Raw genomic sequence first — 14,930 nt, forward strand, 5'->3', positions numbered from 1 at the left:
TGTCTAAATAAGGCAAGTGTGTTCCTTTGACTATCTTAACAGTCATGCTCTCAAAGTTTCTCTAAACTTTGTTTATAAGCTTATCGATTGATCATATCAAACTTATTTCTTATAAATTCAACTCATTGAATTGATTATCTCAACGGGAACAAGTAAACCAGTGCTTGTGTGACCCTCAATGGTTCAGGGATACAGCTAGCCGTGAGTTCAGCAAGATTAGCAACGTGAGCAATATGAGTCGGGGAGTCAGCAGGATGGAAAATCAGTGCAGTAGAAGGGACAAGTTCTGTAGGAGCAGTAGAAGTTGCAACGGGCTGTTCAGAAGAGGTTCCTCCAGCAGCAGTAGATGGTTCAGGCGCTGCATTTCCTTGTGGTTCTGCAGCTTCCAAGGCTTCGAGTTGTTTGGTGGCTGGAATGGATATAGATGGATAATTCAAAATAGCTTTCATTGCCACTCGACGTTCAGCAAAGAAAATCTCTAGATTTGGCAATGATTGAGATTAAGTAGCATCTGATACTGCCATGGGTAGGTCTGCTGGTTGAACTGTTGGTTGGACTGTTGGTTGGAGCACTTGTTGGACCACATCTTGAGCCTGAACTGCTTCTGGTGAAGCGGAGACAGTAAGAACAATGGATTCAATGATTTCATCCACCGAAGCCAATTCTCAAACAGAAATAAGAGACGAAGATTGAGTAGGCCGCTTAGGTGATGCAGGAGTACTGGAGACCTTAGCTTTTGGTGATGCTGTAGTCCGTTCCTCAACTGGCTTAGTCTGAGTAAAGATTGGAACGAAACCTACTGAATATTGTGCTGGTTCTCCAAAGGCCTGTTCTTGAGCAAGAAGTTGCTCATTCATTATTCTCAATCGATCAGTCAGAATGCGAATGACATGCTGATCTTGAGCAGCTGTAGAAATCATAGAGTTGAAATTATACTGAAGAGTCTTTAAGATAGATTTCAGCTTCTGTTGCTTCAGTTTCTCAAGAATAAAACTTTGCCTGCTCATCGCTTTAATCACATTATCAGTTCTGGCAAGTTCAAAAACTTTCTTCTCGTACTTCATCATTCTTCCAAAGGTACCTTCTGTCCTGAAATATGAGAGGGGATGAAAAACCCGAACCTTAAGCCATTCGTCGAAGAACGTCATGCCTTTATTGGCAGTTCTCTCAATTTCCTCTATGTGAAGATCAACACCAGTGAAAACAGATGATTCGGTGCCATGAGATTGTGATTCTACAGCAATTTTTCCTTTGCCTTTATCAGAAGATGATATAGGCAGCACTGGTCTAAATGCAGAAGACCCAGCGGTGGATTCCCGAATGACAACTCCAGAAGTCGGTCTGAAGATCGGAGCAGTAGATGAAGTGGTTGCAGTAGAAAAAGCTGCTGGTCTAGAGGCAGGGACTGATTCAGGAAAAGAAGAGGTGGCTTCTGGAAACACTTGTCTCAAGGGGACAATGTCTAAATCAGTGATTGCTACTATTTTCTTGATACAAACAACAGTGCGAGCTTTTTTCTTAGTAGGAGTGGCTGGTAGAGATGCCTTAGTAGGAGCAGCAGACTCCTTAGATACTGTTTTGCCAGAATCAGTGGAGATAACCACTCTCTTTCTCTTTATCTTTTTCTGAGGTCCTTGAGCCTTAGTTTGAGCATCTCCCACTTCCTTCTTCAAAGCAATGAACTCAGGCACATTTGGCTTTGGCCTTAGCGCAAGCACATTATCAGCATCAGCCATTGTGACGTAAGAGACGTCCTAATCAGTAGTAAGAGGAAAACCAGCATCTTTCAGCATCTTGCTGATTTGAACAGCGAAGCCAGAACTCTTTCTTAACACCATATCCTTCATTATTTTGAAAAGAAATCGACTCCAATCCACCTGAAACCCAGAAGTGATAGCGACCATGAATTGAACTTTCTCCTTGGTCAGCCTATCAAAGGTGCCGAATTTGACCAAAAGTGCTTTTGAAACAAGATCAGCGAGCACTTGATATTCCATTTTCAAAAGTTTCTTGAAACGAGAAGGAGAGAGTTCCTCTCTAGAAGCTGAGAAGTTAAGGAGGGCAGAAGACATCTCCTCCTTAGAAATGCCAGTAAACTCAGAAAGTCCAGAAAATGGTAGAAAGAAAGTTGATCCTAATAGGGCAGCGTCGATGGAGATTGATGCATTGTCTTTTGAATATGTGATTTTCCCTTCTTCTACTACTTGCCTTAGCATAGAAATCCAGGAGAGCAGTTTTGTAAATAATAGCAGGTGCTTCCAAGAACCTTCTTAGGCCAGTTTTCTCAACAGCTTGAAACATCTTCACGAGATTTTCGTCGTTGATTGTTAAGACTGACTGCGAAGTTAACTTGATAAGCGTTCAGTGCATATGCTCCGGCCATATCTGCAATCAGGATAACAATAAAGTAGAATCCGTAGAAGAGATGAGAGCAAGAGAAAACAGTAGCTGTAGATCAAAAGTCTGAAAGCGTAAAAGTGAAATGAGATGAAAGAGGCGGTTAATATTCAAACATGTATAGCCGTCAGTGAAACATAAGGACACGTGTCAATATGTTTATGGTTGAGTATTTGAAAAGTTGAACAGAGGGTGTCAGAAAGACTAATGATTTAAAAAGGAATTTGAAAAGAAAAGAAAAGAGCGGGCTGTCCAAATGGTTACTGAAAATAACCAGAAGAGGATTTGTCGTTTTATGATAATATCTACTGGAAATCATAAAGTACTGAATTATTTTCAGCATCTTGATAAAAACCAGTAGACACACTGTTTTATTGAAAAGACAATCATCCTTCTACTTCTGATAAAGCACGGAAAAGGAAAAGACAGAATAAAGTAATTTTCTCCCTCAATTAATGCAAGTAATAAATGCAAAAGATATGATATCTGAGAGAATGATAGATGACTCTTGATATTCGTGCAGGATGTAACCGGTAGGGCGTCTCTTTAGCTTCCCAACATTCTATATAAGTACCTGCAATCTTACAAGTTAAAATAAGTACTCAAATAATAACAAAACACAAATGGATGATGCAAACATGTTCTCGAAGTCTTCTCTAGAGACTGATTCAGTAGAGGAATTGCAAGGACACTTTCCAGCTTCTCGTAAGATGATGTCTGAAGACATCTTTTTTCAAGTTATGAAGTCTTGGAAGAAATTCATTGGCCTGTAATATAACAATCAGTTAGATTGTTCCTTTTTATTAGGGCTAAACTGCGGAATCATCCCGTTCAGCAACCACGATCATGCCAAAAGAGGGGAATCAAGCAGATCATAGTTAGGTTCCTGCTGAAGTACTTTGCAGTACTTAAAGCTGCTTAAATCAACAATTGTAATAGATAGAAACAATGTAATGCATCTGGTTTTATGAATGAAACATTCCATTTTGTCATATATCTGTTTATCTACTGCTTTTACTTAATGAAAATAAGTGAATAAACAAGTAACAAGAAATATACAGAAGGAAGAGTGAGAAAAACTTAGTTTGAAAAATTAATGCTCGATGACTCCTCGTCTTCCTCAAGTCTTATCTATAAATAAAGATGACTTCTGCTTGAAGTAGCATTGTATTCTGATGGATTGTGAAAGCAGCACTCATGTCCCCATCCTTCATGGTCACCTCAACTTCTGCAAGAATTAAAACAAGGTGCAGAAGACTTCATTTTTGACGAGGTTATGTCCATTTGGACTATTGTTCATGACCTTTAAACAATCAATACTGGAGAGTTTCCTGATTCTGCTAAACAGAGGTCACTTGCAAGAAGATTCAAGAGGCTTGCTCGAGTTGATCACATATCCGATCTGGTCAAAGATGATGTGTTGAACCATTTGCTGCTGTCAAGAGAGTGGGAGTGGCTTGACCTTTTCACCAATTCTGAAAACTTACGGAATATTAGAAGTCATGATTTAAATAACTGGTTTAGAATGTGGCAATATGCTGTAGAAAGAAATTTGAATCAAGTTGTAAGACGTCGATTTCATTCATAATAAAATAACAGTAGTTAGCACAAATTGTCTCCTTTTCTTATGAAGTCACTGATATTAGATGAGAAACAAATAACTGACAGCAATTAACAGACTGATAGAAACAATATATTCAAGTTAAATCAATTAAACCAAGAACATTTCGAAAATAAGAAAACTTATTCTCAGGCAGAGGCTTTGTAAAGATGTCTGCTGCTTGTTGATCAGTAGAAACGTATTCCAAACGAATGTTCTTCTTCTGCACATGATCTCTAATGAAATGGTGTCTGATATCTATGTGCTTTGTTCTGCAATGAAGTACCGGATTTTGCGTGATTGCTATAGCATTGGTATTGTCACAGAATATGGGTGATTCAGAAGCATGAACTCCATAGTCTTTAAGCTGTTGTTGCATCTACAATATTTGAGAACAGTAGCTTCCAGCAGCTAGGTATTCTGCTTCTGCAGTAGACGTAGCTATGGAAGTCTGCTTTTTACTAAACCAGGACTTCAGCCTATCACCAAGAAATTGACAAAAACCACTTGTGCTTTTTTTTTTCTTGTTTACAACCTGCATAATCAGCATCTGAATATCCAATAAGATTAAAAGATGAATCATTAGGATACCATAAGCCGACATTTTGAGTTCTCTTTAAGTACTTCAGAATACGTTTAGCAGCAATATAATGTGACTGCTTAGGGTTAGATTGAAATCTAGCACAAATGCAAATAGCAAACATAATATCAGGTCTACTGGCAGTAAGATATAACAGAGAACCAATAAGACCAAGATACTGAATTACCTCTACTGGAATTCCACTATCATCATTATCAAGTTTAGTGGATGAGTTCATTGGAGTGGAAGTAGCAGAGCATGCTTCCATGCCAAACGTTTTCAGTAGATCCATGGTATACTTAATTCCAGTATCAAGTTGCTTGATCTGTAGTCCTATGAAGAATGTTAATTCTCCCATCATGCTCATTTCAAACTGATCCTGCATTAACTTAGCAAACTTTGCACATAATTTGAGGTTAATTGACCTAAAAATAATGTCATCAACATAAATTTGTACTAACAGAATGTGATTATTCTTAACTAGGGTAAATAGAGTCTTATCTACTGTGCCGATTGTAAAATCATGATTGACAAGAAATTGTGATAGAATGTCATACCATGCTCTAGGTGTCTGCTTTAAACCATACAGGGCTTTGTGTAATTTAAATACATGATGAGGTAAGAAATGGTCAATAAAATCTGGAGGTTGTTCAACGTAGACCTCTTCTTGTAGTAGACCATTTAGGAATGCGTTTTTCACGTCCATCTGATAAACTTTGATATTTTTGAAAGCAGCAAAGGCTAAAAATATTCTGATCGCTTCAAGCCTTGCTACTGGTGCATAGGTTTCATCATAGTCTATTCCTTCTTCTTGTCTGAAACCTTGAGCTACCAGTCTTGCTTTATTTCTGTCCACAATTCCTTCTCATTTAGCTTATTTCTAAATACCCACCGGGTTCCAATAACGGCTTGATGAGATGGTCTGGATACAAGAAACCAAACTTCATTTCTCTTAAATCGATTCAGCTCTTCTTGCATAGCTTCGATCCAACTGGAATCAAGAAGAGCTTCTTCAATTTTCTTTGGTTCATCCTGGGAGATAAAGGCAGCATGCATATATTCATTAATCATTTGCCTTCTGGTTCTTAATGGAGCTGCATGATTACCAATAACCAAAGATCGAGGATGAGATTTCCTCCAAACAAAAGGGTTTAAAGAGATTTCTTCCTGGTTTGATGGATTGGAATTAGGCTCAGCTGGAGCAGTAGCAGGTTCTGGAATGTTCACTTCTGGTTCTAGTATTTTCTGTGTCTGAGCAATTGGTTCTATCAGAGGAATGTCTGGTTCTGGATTTTGAGCATCTTTAACACTAGGTTCTGCATCATCTTCACTATCCAGTTCCAAATAAATCCCGTCTAACCTATTACTTAGATTTGACACGTTAGAAGTTCCAGGGGCAATCTATCATCATCAAAAACAACATGAAGAGATTCTTCAACATTAAGAGTTCTATTATTGAAAATTCTGAAAGCTTTGCTTACTGCTGAATAACGAAGAAAATGTCCAGCATCTGATTTCGAGTCAAATGCAGACAAATATTTTTAACCATTGTTGTGCACAAAACATCTACAACCAAATACATGAAAGTAGGATACATTAGGCTTACTCCCTTTCCATATATCATATGGAGTCTATTGTGCCTTTTGTTAATCGTTTCTGTTTTGTATGTAGCATGTTGTGTTGATTGCTTCTGTCCAGAAGCGCTGAGAGATGTCTGCATCTACTAGCATTGTTTTAGCAGCTTCTTTAAGAGTTCTGTTTCTCCTTTCAGCTACTCCATTTTGTTGATGCGTTGTAGCAGCTGAATATTCATGATGAATGCCCTGTTCATCCAAATATAACTCAAGAATCTTGTTAGTAAACTCAATAACCCGATCACTTCTGATTTTAATGATAGAAACTGATTTTTCATTTTGAATCTTTTTCAGAAGCTTGATTAGGAGGCTACTGGTTTGATCTTTTTCAGTAAGAAATATCACCAAGTATATCTAGAAAAGTCATCAATAACAACAAGTGTATACTTCATTCCCCCTAAGCTCATGATAGGGATTGGACCAAACAAGTCCATATGCAAAAATTCCAAACACCTTGAAGTTGATTTACTACCTTTGTTCTTGAAGCTAGATATCACCTGCTTGCCAAGTTGACATGCAAAACAAACATGATTCTTAACAAAGTTAATATCAGGCAAACCGTCAACTATATTCTGCCTCTTGAGTTGATTGATTTGAAGTTCAGGTGATTCAATCTCTTGTGGCATAGCCAATGTTTATCACTAAGAGAAGCAACTAAACACGTAGGAACATTAATAGGATCTGTATTCCAAGAAACTTTGTATGTGTTGCCTTCTCTTTTTCCAGTTAATACAGTAGACTCATCAGCATTTTTAACTGTGCATGTGTGCTTCTGAAAAGCCACAGAATAACCATTATCACACAGTTGACTAATGCTAATCAAGTTGTAGTAAAGATTTTCAACTAATAGTACATCATTGATAGTAATGTTACCATGGATAATCTTATCCTTATCCACGGTTTTACCTTTTGAGTTATCCCCAAATGTTATCTTTGGTCCAGTACAACTCGTTACTTCTGATAGTAGATTTTTCTGTCCAGAACATCCACTGTCCAGATACCATGTGGAGCTGCTGATTTTGAATTTCATCTCCGGTTCCTGCAAACACAAATTTTAGTATCTGGTACCCAAATCTATTTGGGTCCAAGCCTTATCAGTCCTTTGAGAACCCACATTTGTACAATTCTTGGTGACCTTGTACTTCGGGTATCCAAAGAGGTGTGTGCAACAGAATGTCTGTTATTTCTAACAGTATGTATCTTAGAATTTGTTCTTCTCTTCTGTTTTTGTTGTCTGGCCTGTATCTCTTCTCAACAGGTCTAGAATTATCGTACTTGTAGTTTTTAACCTTCATAGAGTGTTGTCCTCCTGAGTTGAATCCTCTGCTAGATCCAGAACTCTGGTGAAATCATCCCTTAGGTTCAACATAACCCAGACCATAATGCTTCCTTCTGTTCGTTTGATTTACAGTCTTTTCAACTCGAACAGTTGGTACTTCACGTTCATATACCACACTGGATTTGAAAAAGTGAATGAATTTCCCTTTGCCTTTATCCAGCTCTGGCTTAGTACTTGCTTCAAAAGTGCTTTCATTATTGCTTAATCCGAGACCACTCCTATTACCGGATTGCATCTGCAATTCTTGCATCTTCTCTAAAGAAACAGAAGACTTGTTCCATGCATTTACCAAAACAGATAGCTTATGGTTTTCAGACCTCATTGTTTGGTAATCTGCATTCACTCTTTCATTCTCAGTTTTTAACTTGCTCATCTCAAATTTTAAATCATTGCAGATGTTCTCTTGCAAGCAAGTGAACTTACTGACATGATCTTTTAAGTCTTGATTTTCAAACTTAACTTCCTCGAATGATTGAGAAAGTCTTGAGTACTCTTCCACCATGTCATGCAGTGCTTTAATAAAATCAGTTCGTGTAAATTCGTCAGAGTCAAAGTCAAGTACCTCTCCAGATGTCGAGGTTGGTTCAATAACTGCCACGAGACATTTGATCTCTTCTGCATCACTTTCGCTGGAATGACTTTCTGAGTCAAAAGACTCAGAGCTAGAGTCCGCCCATTTAGATTTGCTTTCCTCAGCAATCATTGTTTTGCGGTCTCTTCTGAAATTCTTGTCATTCCTCTTGTATTCCTTTTTCTTCTGGTCATCCTTTTTAGGCTTTGGACAATGAACAATAAAGTGACCGATCTTTCCACAGTTAAACCACGCCATATCACCATGTGGTGAATCCTTCTTGAAGTTTCGGTTAGGGCTTTGGTAAGCTCGGTGATTCTTCTTCATAAATCTGGAGAATTTCTTCACAAAGACATAGCATCATTGCTGATCTTTTCAGCAGTCTTTTCAGAAGTACTCTCAATAGTGGTAGCAGGTAATGCCTGTGGAACAACTACACCAGCAGCAGCAGTAGAAGTAGTAGCAGCAGTAGCAGCAAGAGCCTTGGTTGGTAGATTTGTTTAGGGCTCTTCTCCGCTTCTCACTTCCAGTTCGAACTCATAGGCTTTTAAGTCAACGAACAAGTCATGTAGCTCCAACTTTAGATCTTTAGAGACTCTCAAAGCCATTGTTTTAACGTCTCATTCCTTGGGTAAAGCTCTCATCACCTTGAGTGCTATTTCTCTGTTGCCATACTCTTTCCCAAGAGCTGCTAGTTCATTAACCAGGCTGCTGAACCGTTCATCAACCTCATTCAGAGTTTCTCCAGCTTTCATTTTGAGATTCTCGAATTTCTGCATTGCTACAGACATTTTATTCTCAAATCTCTTTAGCAGTAGAACACATTTTGATTTTGCTGAAGGTATTTTTGTCGAAGGTTTTGTAAAGAATGTCCTTCGCAACATTATCAAGATTGGCTTTCTTCTTATCTTCGCCAGTCCATTCACTTCTGTGCTTTTCAACCATTTGAAGCGCTCCCTCAGTAATAGCAACAACAGTGTTAGATTTTAAGATCTTCAAAGGACCATCTGTGATGACATACCACATGTCATCGTATTGGGCTGCAAGATGAGCTTGCATCCGGATCTTCCAATCATCAAAATCTTCTTTTGAGAACATAGGAACCTTGCTGAAGTGTGCCATATCTGTTGTAAATATAGAATAAGAAAAATCTGCTCTGATACCACTTGTTGGGGATCGATATGGAGTGTAGAGGGGGGGGGGGGGGGGGGGGGGGGGGGTGAATAAACTCTTTTTCTTTGACGGTCGTTTTTGCAAAAGGGTGCTAGATCCTATTAGAGATTATAGCAAATCTTGTTCAAGTGTATAACCAGCAGACCACAATAAAGTGCGGAAACGATCTGATGGTTTAAGGGTGTATAATGATAAAACAGTAAGCAGTAGACAATTGTTGTTTATGGAAGTTCGAAGATGAAATCTTCTACGTCTCCCCTTCTTCTGTTTCCAGAAGGTATCACTAAAAGACTTTGGTTTTTACAGTAAAACACTTGTACACACCCACTTCAGTAGGACTTATCCTTTGCCTACTGAAACTCTTAGTTTCTCAACACAATAAATCCGATACAACAAGGTTCTGGAAAAAACTCTTTTCCAGTTTACAAACTCTTCTCAAATATGTAATAACGCGATAATGATTGTAGAGAGAGTAAGAAACAGTCAGCACAATAGTTATCAAAAGATCAAATAACTATTATGAAGCGTGTGATGCTTTTCTGTATATTGAGCTTTAAAGATGATAAGAAAATCTGAGTGCTCAAATCAACGTTCGTATGTTTGATAATAAGCTCGTAGTTTTTGGTAACTTGTAAACGTCGTTGATCTCGTGTATTTATAGGAGTCTTGAATTCAACGTCTATAAAAAACGGCTTCTTTGATCTCTGATAAAATCAGCTATATTTCCTAAAAGAGTTCCTGCAAAAAGGCTTCAAAACAATCAGTCTTGTTTTATATCAAAATAGGTAAGGCGTATTAAATGACTTCGTTCAGCATTAATGAAGTATTTAATACTCGTACTTGGTAGAGTAACGGTAACATTTAATATAAGATCGATTGGTTCTGATTCAGTAAAACTCAAGTTCTGCTTCTGTTTCTTTAAGCGGATAAGTACTCGAACAGTACTGCTTTGTAAAAGCGATAGGGGAACTACTGGTTTTATACTAACTACTGCTTTAAACTATCTTAAGGTTTTTATTCACGCGATCTACCGGTTTTGACTATCATCACCACAATTAAATTAAGTCTATCACTCTTACAAGCCCATGATCCATGCTCCCATTACATTAATCTCATCATAATCCCGATTGATGATCCAATATCATCGATGTGACAATTTCAACTTGTTTGTTATTATGATGCGCACTTTAATTTCGAGATCACCAATGTTTAAATAAGGCAGGTGTACTCCTTTGACAGTCTTAATAGTCATGCTCTCAAAGTTTCTATAAGCTTTTATAAAATTTATTTATAAGCTTATCGATTTGTCATATCAAAAGTATTTCTTATAAATTCAACTCATTGAATTTATTATCTCAACGAGAACAAGTAAACCAGTGCTTATGTGATCCTCAATGGTTCAAGGATACAGCTAGCCGTGGGTTCACAACTCTTTGTGATTCAGGACATAATCTTTTATTCGGGCTTACCGTAATTTGCCACATTCCAGGCACCAACATTTGATCATGAGAATGTCAGAAACTCTTTTCTGATTAAACTCATCGAATCATGGTAAGAGCGTCTAGTAGCATTGCCCCATGACTCCCTAGGTATCACTGATAGTGCCTGCAGGAACCAGTCGGTTATGATTAGCGTACAGTACGGTCCCTTCATCTCATATATCCCGATCGAATCTGCAACCAATGGTTCATCGATGATTGCATATTAATTCGATAACTATGTGACACATATAATAGTGGCATCGCATGTACTATTGGAGAACTCTTTCTCCAACGTACATCTCATACTCTGGCCAGAGATTCCATGCACTATTATTTCATCAGATCACATAGGATATCCACACCCGTAGGTGAGCGGTGAATCCCCGACTGCAATGCACTGGCTCCTACATGTGTCGCAATTGTACCCAACCTCGCCACCCGATGACTCTTCTGGAGTTGGTAAACGAGTCAAAGCACAGCTCAAGCATATATAGCCTCAGTGTTGTCCCGGGTCGTAAGGACTAATGGTGTACAATCATAACCACAGACTTATCCTCTCGATGAATGATAACCACTTGAAAAGTCCGAGGGAGGGTTGTTCGGTATAATCATCATATGACTACCCATCTGCATGTTTGGACATCTCTATGCCCTTACCAAGAAACGCGATACACAACATCACATATGCCAGTCTCGAGCTCAAGCGATCTTTATTCATGTTTTAGGCAGCTGAATCGACTAGGAACGCATTTAGATTATACAGTGTTTACAAGTGAGTTTCAACATCGAATTACGATTCATTTGTATTAAAGTATAATCAAGGACTTTATGTATGCTGATTGCATGGGTATACAGATAAAGTAAAACAAAACCATAAAAAATTAAATTATATTAAAATAAAGATTGTTTATTACACTTGAGTCAATAAATTCCCTAGTCAACCGTTGGCTTGCAGGCAACTATCTAACACACACTCCACGCCTCAGAGGAAATGCTTGAAAAAAAACTGATTTATGCTTTGCTTCGTTGTAAAAATTTTGAGCCCTTGAAAAACATGCATTTCCAAAACTCCCACTTCCAAACACAGGAACACCACGCTCCCACTCTCTCGGCTCTAGCTTCCATTGATAATTTCTTCTTCCGCTTCCTTTTCCATCTCACCGTTTCGTCGTGTAAAAATCAATTATAGGCATAAAAAAGGAGAAAATAGTATGAAATATCTTGAAGATCGGTTGCATATATGTCATACGTGGCTGGAAAAGCTATTAAGTTTTCTTCTCTTGAAAATTCTTTCCTTTATTTGACATATTCTTTTCAAAGTCAAAAGTAGTTCCAATGGATTATTTCTTCCTCCGATTTATTTTCTCTCTTACCCTTCTCAATTGAAAATCATCTTCTTTGAATTCAAGGATGAGTGTACGGTTATCAAGAAAAGCGGTTCGTTTCCAATTACAAATATGCTGCTACGTTTTCTTGATATTCTTTTGTCGTTGTTTATAGGTAAATAAATCTTTAAATCTACATTCTTTTTTTTCCTTGGAATTTTTTTAATTATTTAATGATTGATCAAGCAACATTTCAAATGTACAATATTATGTTACACACGCAACGCGTGGGACTCGGTCGCTAGTCTATATTAAGTTTGAGACACCTAGAGTAATTAACTTTTGATGTCATGGTCTGTTTTAATAATTATATATATAAATAAATTGTTAAAATTTTGATGTAGTCACATATGACTCACCGGATAGAATCTTTATTTTCTAAAAATCAAGTTTTAAGTTCAATTCTTATTTGAGTCATTTTTTTTTCTTTTCTTAATTTTTTTAATTCATATATCAAAATTACAGTGTACTCTCTCACTATTCCTTATAATTATATTTTGATTCTCATTTAAATATAAATAAAATGAATTACAAAAATATAGTAAAGTGTACTAGTTATTTTAAAGTGTCCAACGTGAATGAGATGACATGACATTCTAAATGGAAAAAAAAGGGTCATCTTAACTTTATTATTTTTCCTTAAAAATAAAAACCTAAATTAATCAAAATAAAAATTACACTCTAAACTCAACTCGAATATAAAAATTCATCCCAAAATTTTACTACAAATGTGTAAAAATCAACCTAAATATGAAAAATTGACCAAAATATAAACAAATCGACCCAAATGTGAAAAACCTGATCCAAATGTAAAAAACAATTTGACCCAAATACAAAAAACTCAACTCAAGTAAGAAAACACTATCCCAAATGTGAAATTTCGACCCGAACTGGACTAAAATATGAAAAACTCGACCTATATATAATAATTATATAATTATTTATGTAAATATTTAGTCAAACATGATATAAGTAGTGGTAATGTGTTATGTTGTGTCAAAACACATAGGTTCGAATTTGGATTGGGTCCAAATATGATGTTATTTTTTAGTTTATTTTGACAAGTATGTGTAAAGATCATCTTCCATTTAAGTCGCCCTCTTTAACCAAATTAAAAAATTCAGACTCCCTCCAATTGAAATAAATTGGTGGTTGTCATATATATTTTAATGACTTGTGATAAATATAAAAAATTGTACATTAATTAAATGTTTTATAATATAAATTTATAGTTTTTGTTTTATTAAATGTTTAAATATTATATGTTTTATAATAAAATGTATAAAATATAAGTTGATGTGTAATTATAAGTTTTTAATTTTTTTACAGGTTCGATAAAATAAGAATAACCTTGGCTTTACGAATGAGATTAAGATGATTCTTGAAACTGTAGAAAGTTGATTTTGATATCTATAATATTGATGGCAAGCATGAGATAATTTTTTTTCTCACAATTTGGATCAAATTAAGCAACAAATAAAGTTACCAAATGAGTTGCAATTTTACCATACTCTAGCATTTTGACTATATCTCTCAAATTACTAGGCCAAATGGTAAAAAAAAAAAAATCACAATTCAAACAACTCAGTTATCTACATGTTTTGTTTTATGTCGAAAAGCAAACTCAGATGGGAAGATTTTAAAAAATGATGTGTATGATGACTTAATTTCTTGGAACACCAATGAAGATTTATGTTTACAAAATAATATTTTATTTGTAGTTGTCTCCCAAAATTTGGCTATAAATAGGGGTACATTGTAATATATTGAGATATACCTCATTCTATGAACAAACATTTGACTTCATAATATTTCTCTATTTGTTTTTCCTTTATTTCTTCATTTAAATATATTTAGCATCTTAATTTCATATCCGAAGTTTTATACTTTGAACAATGAGTAGCTAATTTCCCAAAATTGAGATGAAAATGTGAAACTCTTGGTATGATAATAAGGTAATTAAAAGGTAATAATATATGTTTTATATTATTTAATCATTATTTATTGTTTATGTTATATTTATTTTTTTAAGCATTATTATGCCCTACTTATAATTGGGAGTTTTGATTTATTGTTGCTATATGTTACACTGAATTCTTATAACCATTTAAATGTTAGTTTGGTATTACCAACCATTTAAAGTGGATGCCTTGATTTATTATATATGAACATATCATAATATAAAATTCTCGATACCATTTAAATGTTTGTTTGGATTTACCAACCATTTAAAATGAGAACCTTGATTTAGTATTTATAAAAATATATAGAGCACAATAAATACTTGATGACATTTATAGGTTTTGGTATATATTATATATTTATGAGATAATAATATATAACATAATATAAATATGATTATTTAATATATTAGAACCATTTTATTAAGTGGATTTCAATAATGAGAATTAATGTTAACTTTATTAAAATACCAAATAGTGGATCCTCTATTCTCAACTACTTGAATTAAAATTTGAACAATTAAAAATTATCAATTAATGATTTAAACAATAAAAAAAACAAAAGGACATTGTAATGGACTTGTAATTATCATAGCTTCCCAGTGGATACGATATTCGGACTCACCGAATTATACTACTTGTGGACAATCTGCTCTTGGGAGTGCAACAATCAAAATCGCACCAACTCGTGAAAAGATTGAGACTCCAAAGAATATGGGCTTTAGAGTCAAGAACGTCCCCAAATTCATTTCCTTTATGATAAATATGACAAATCAATATGTTCGTAGGATTAAGTATTTGACTGGTGT

This window comes from Primulina tabacum, chromosome 4 (assembly GCF_025594145.1).
Source record: "Primulina tabacum isolate GXHZ01 chromosome 4, ASM2559414v2, whole genome shotgun sequence".
NCBI lineage: Eukaryota > Viridiplantae > Streptophyta > Magnoliopsida > Lamiales > Gesneriaceae > Primulina > Primulina tabacum.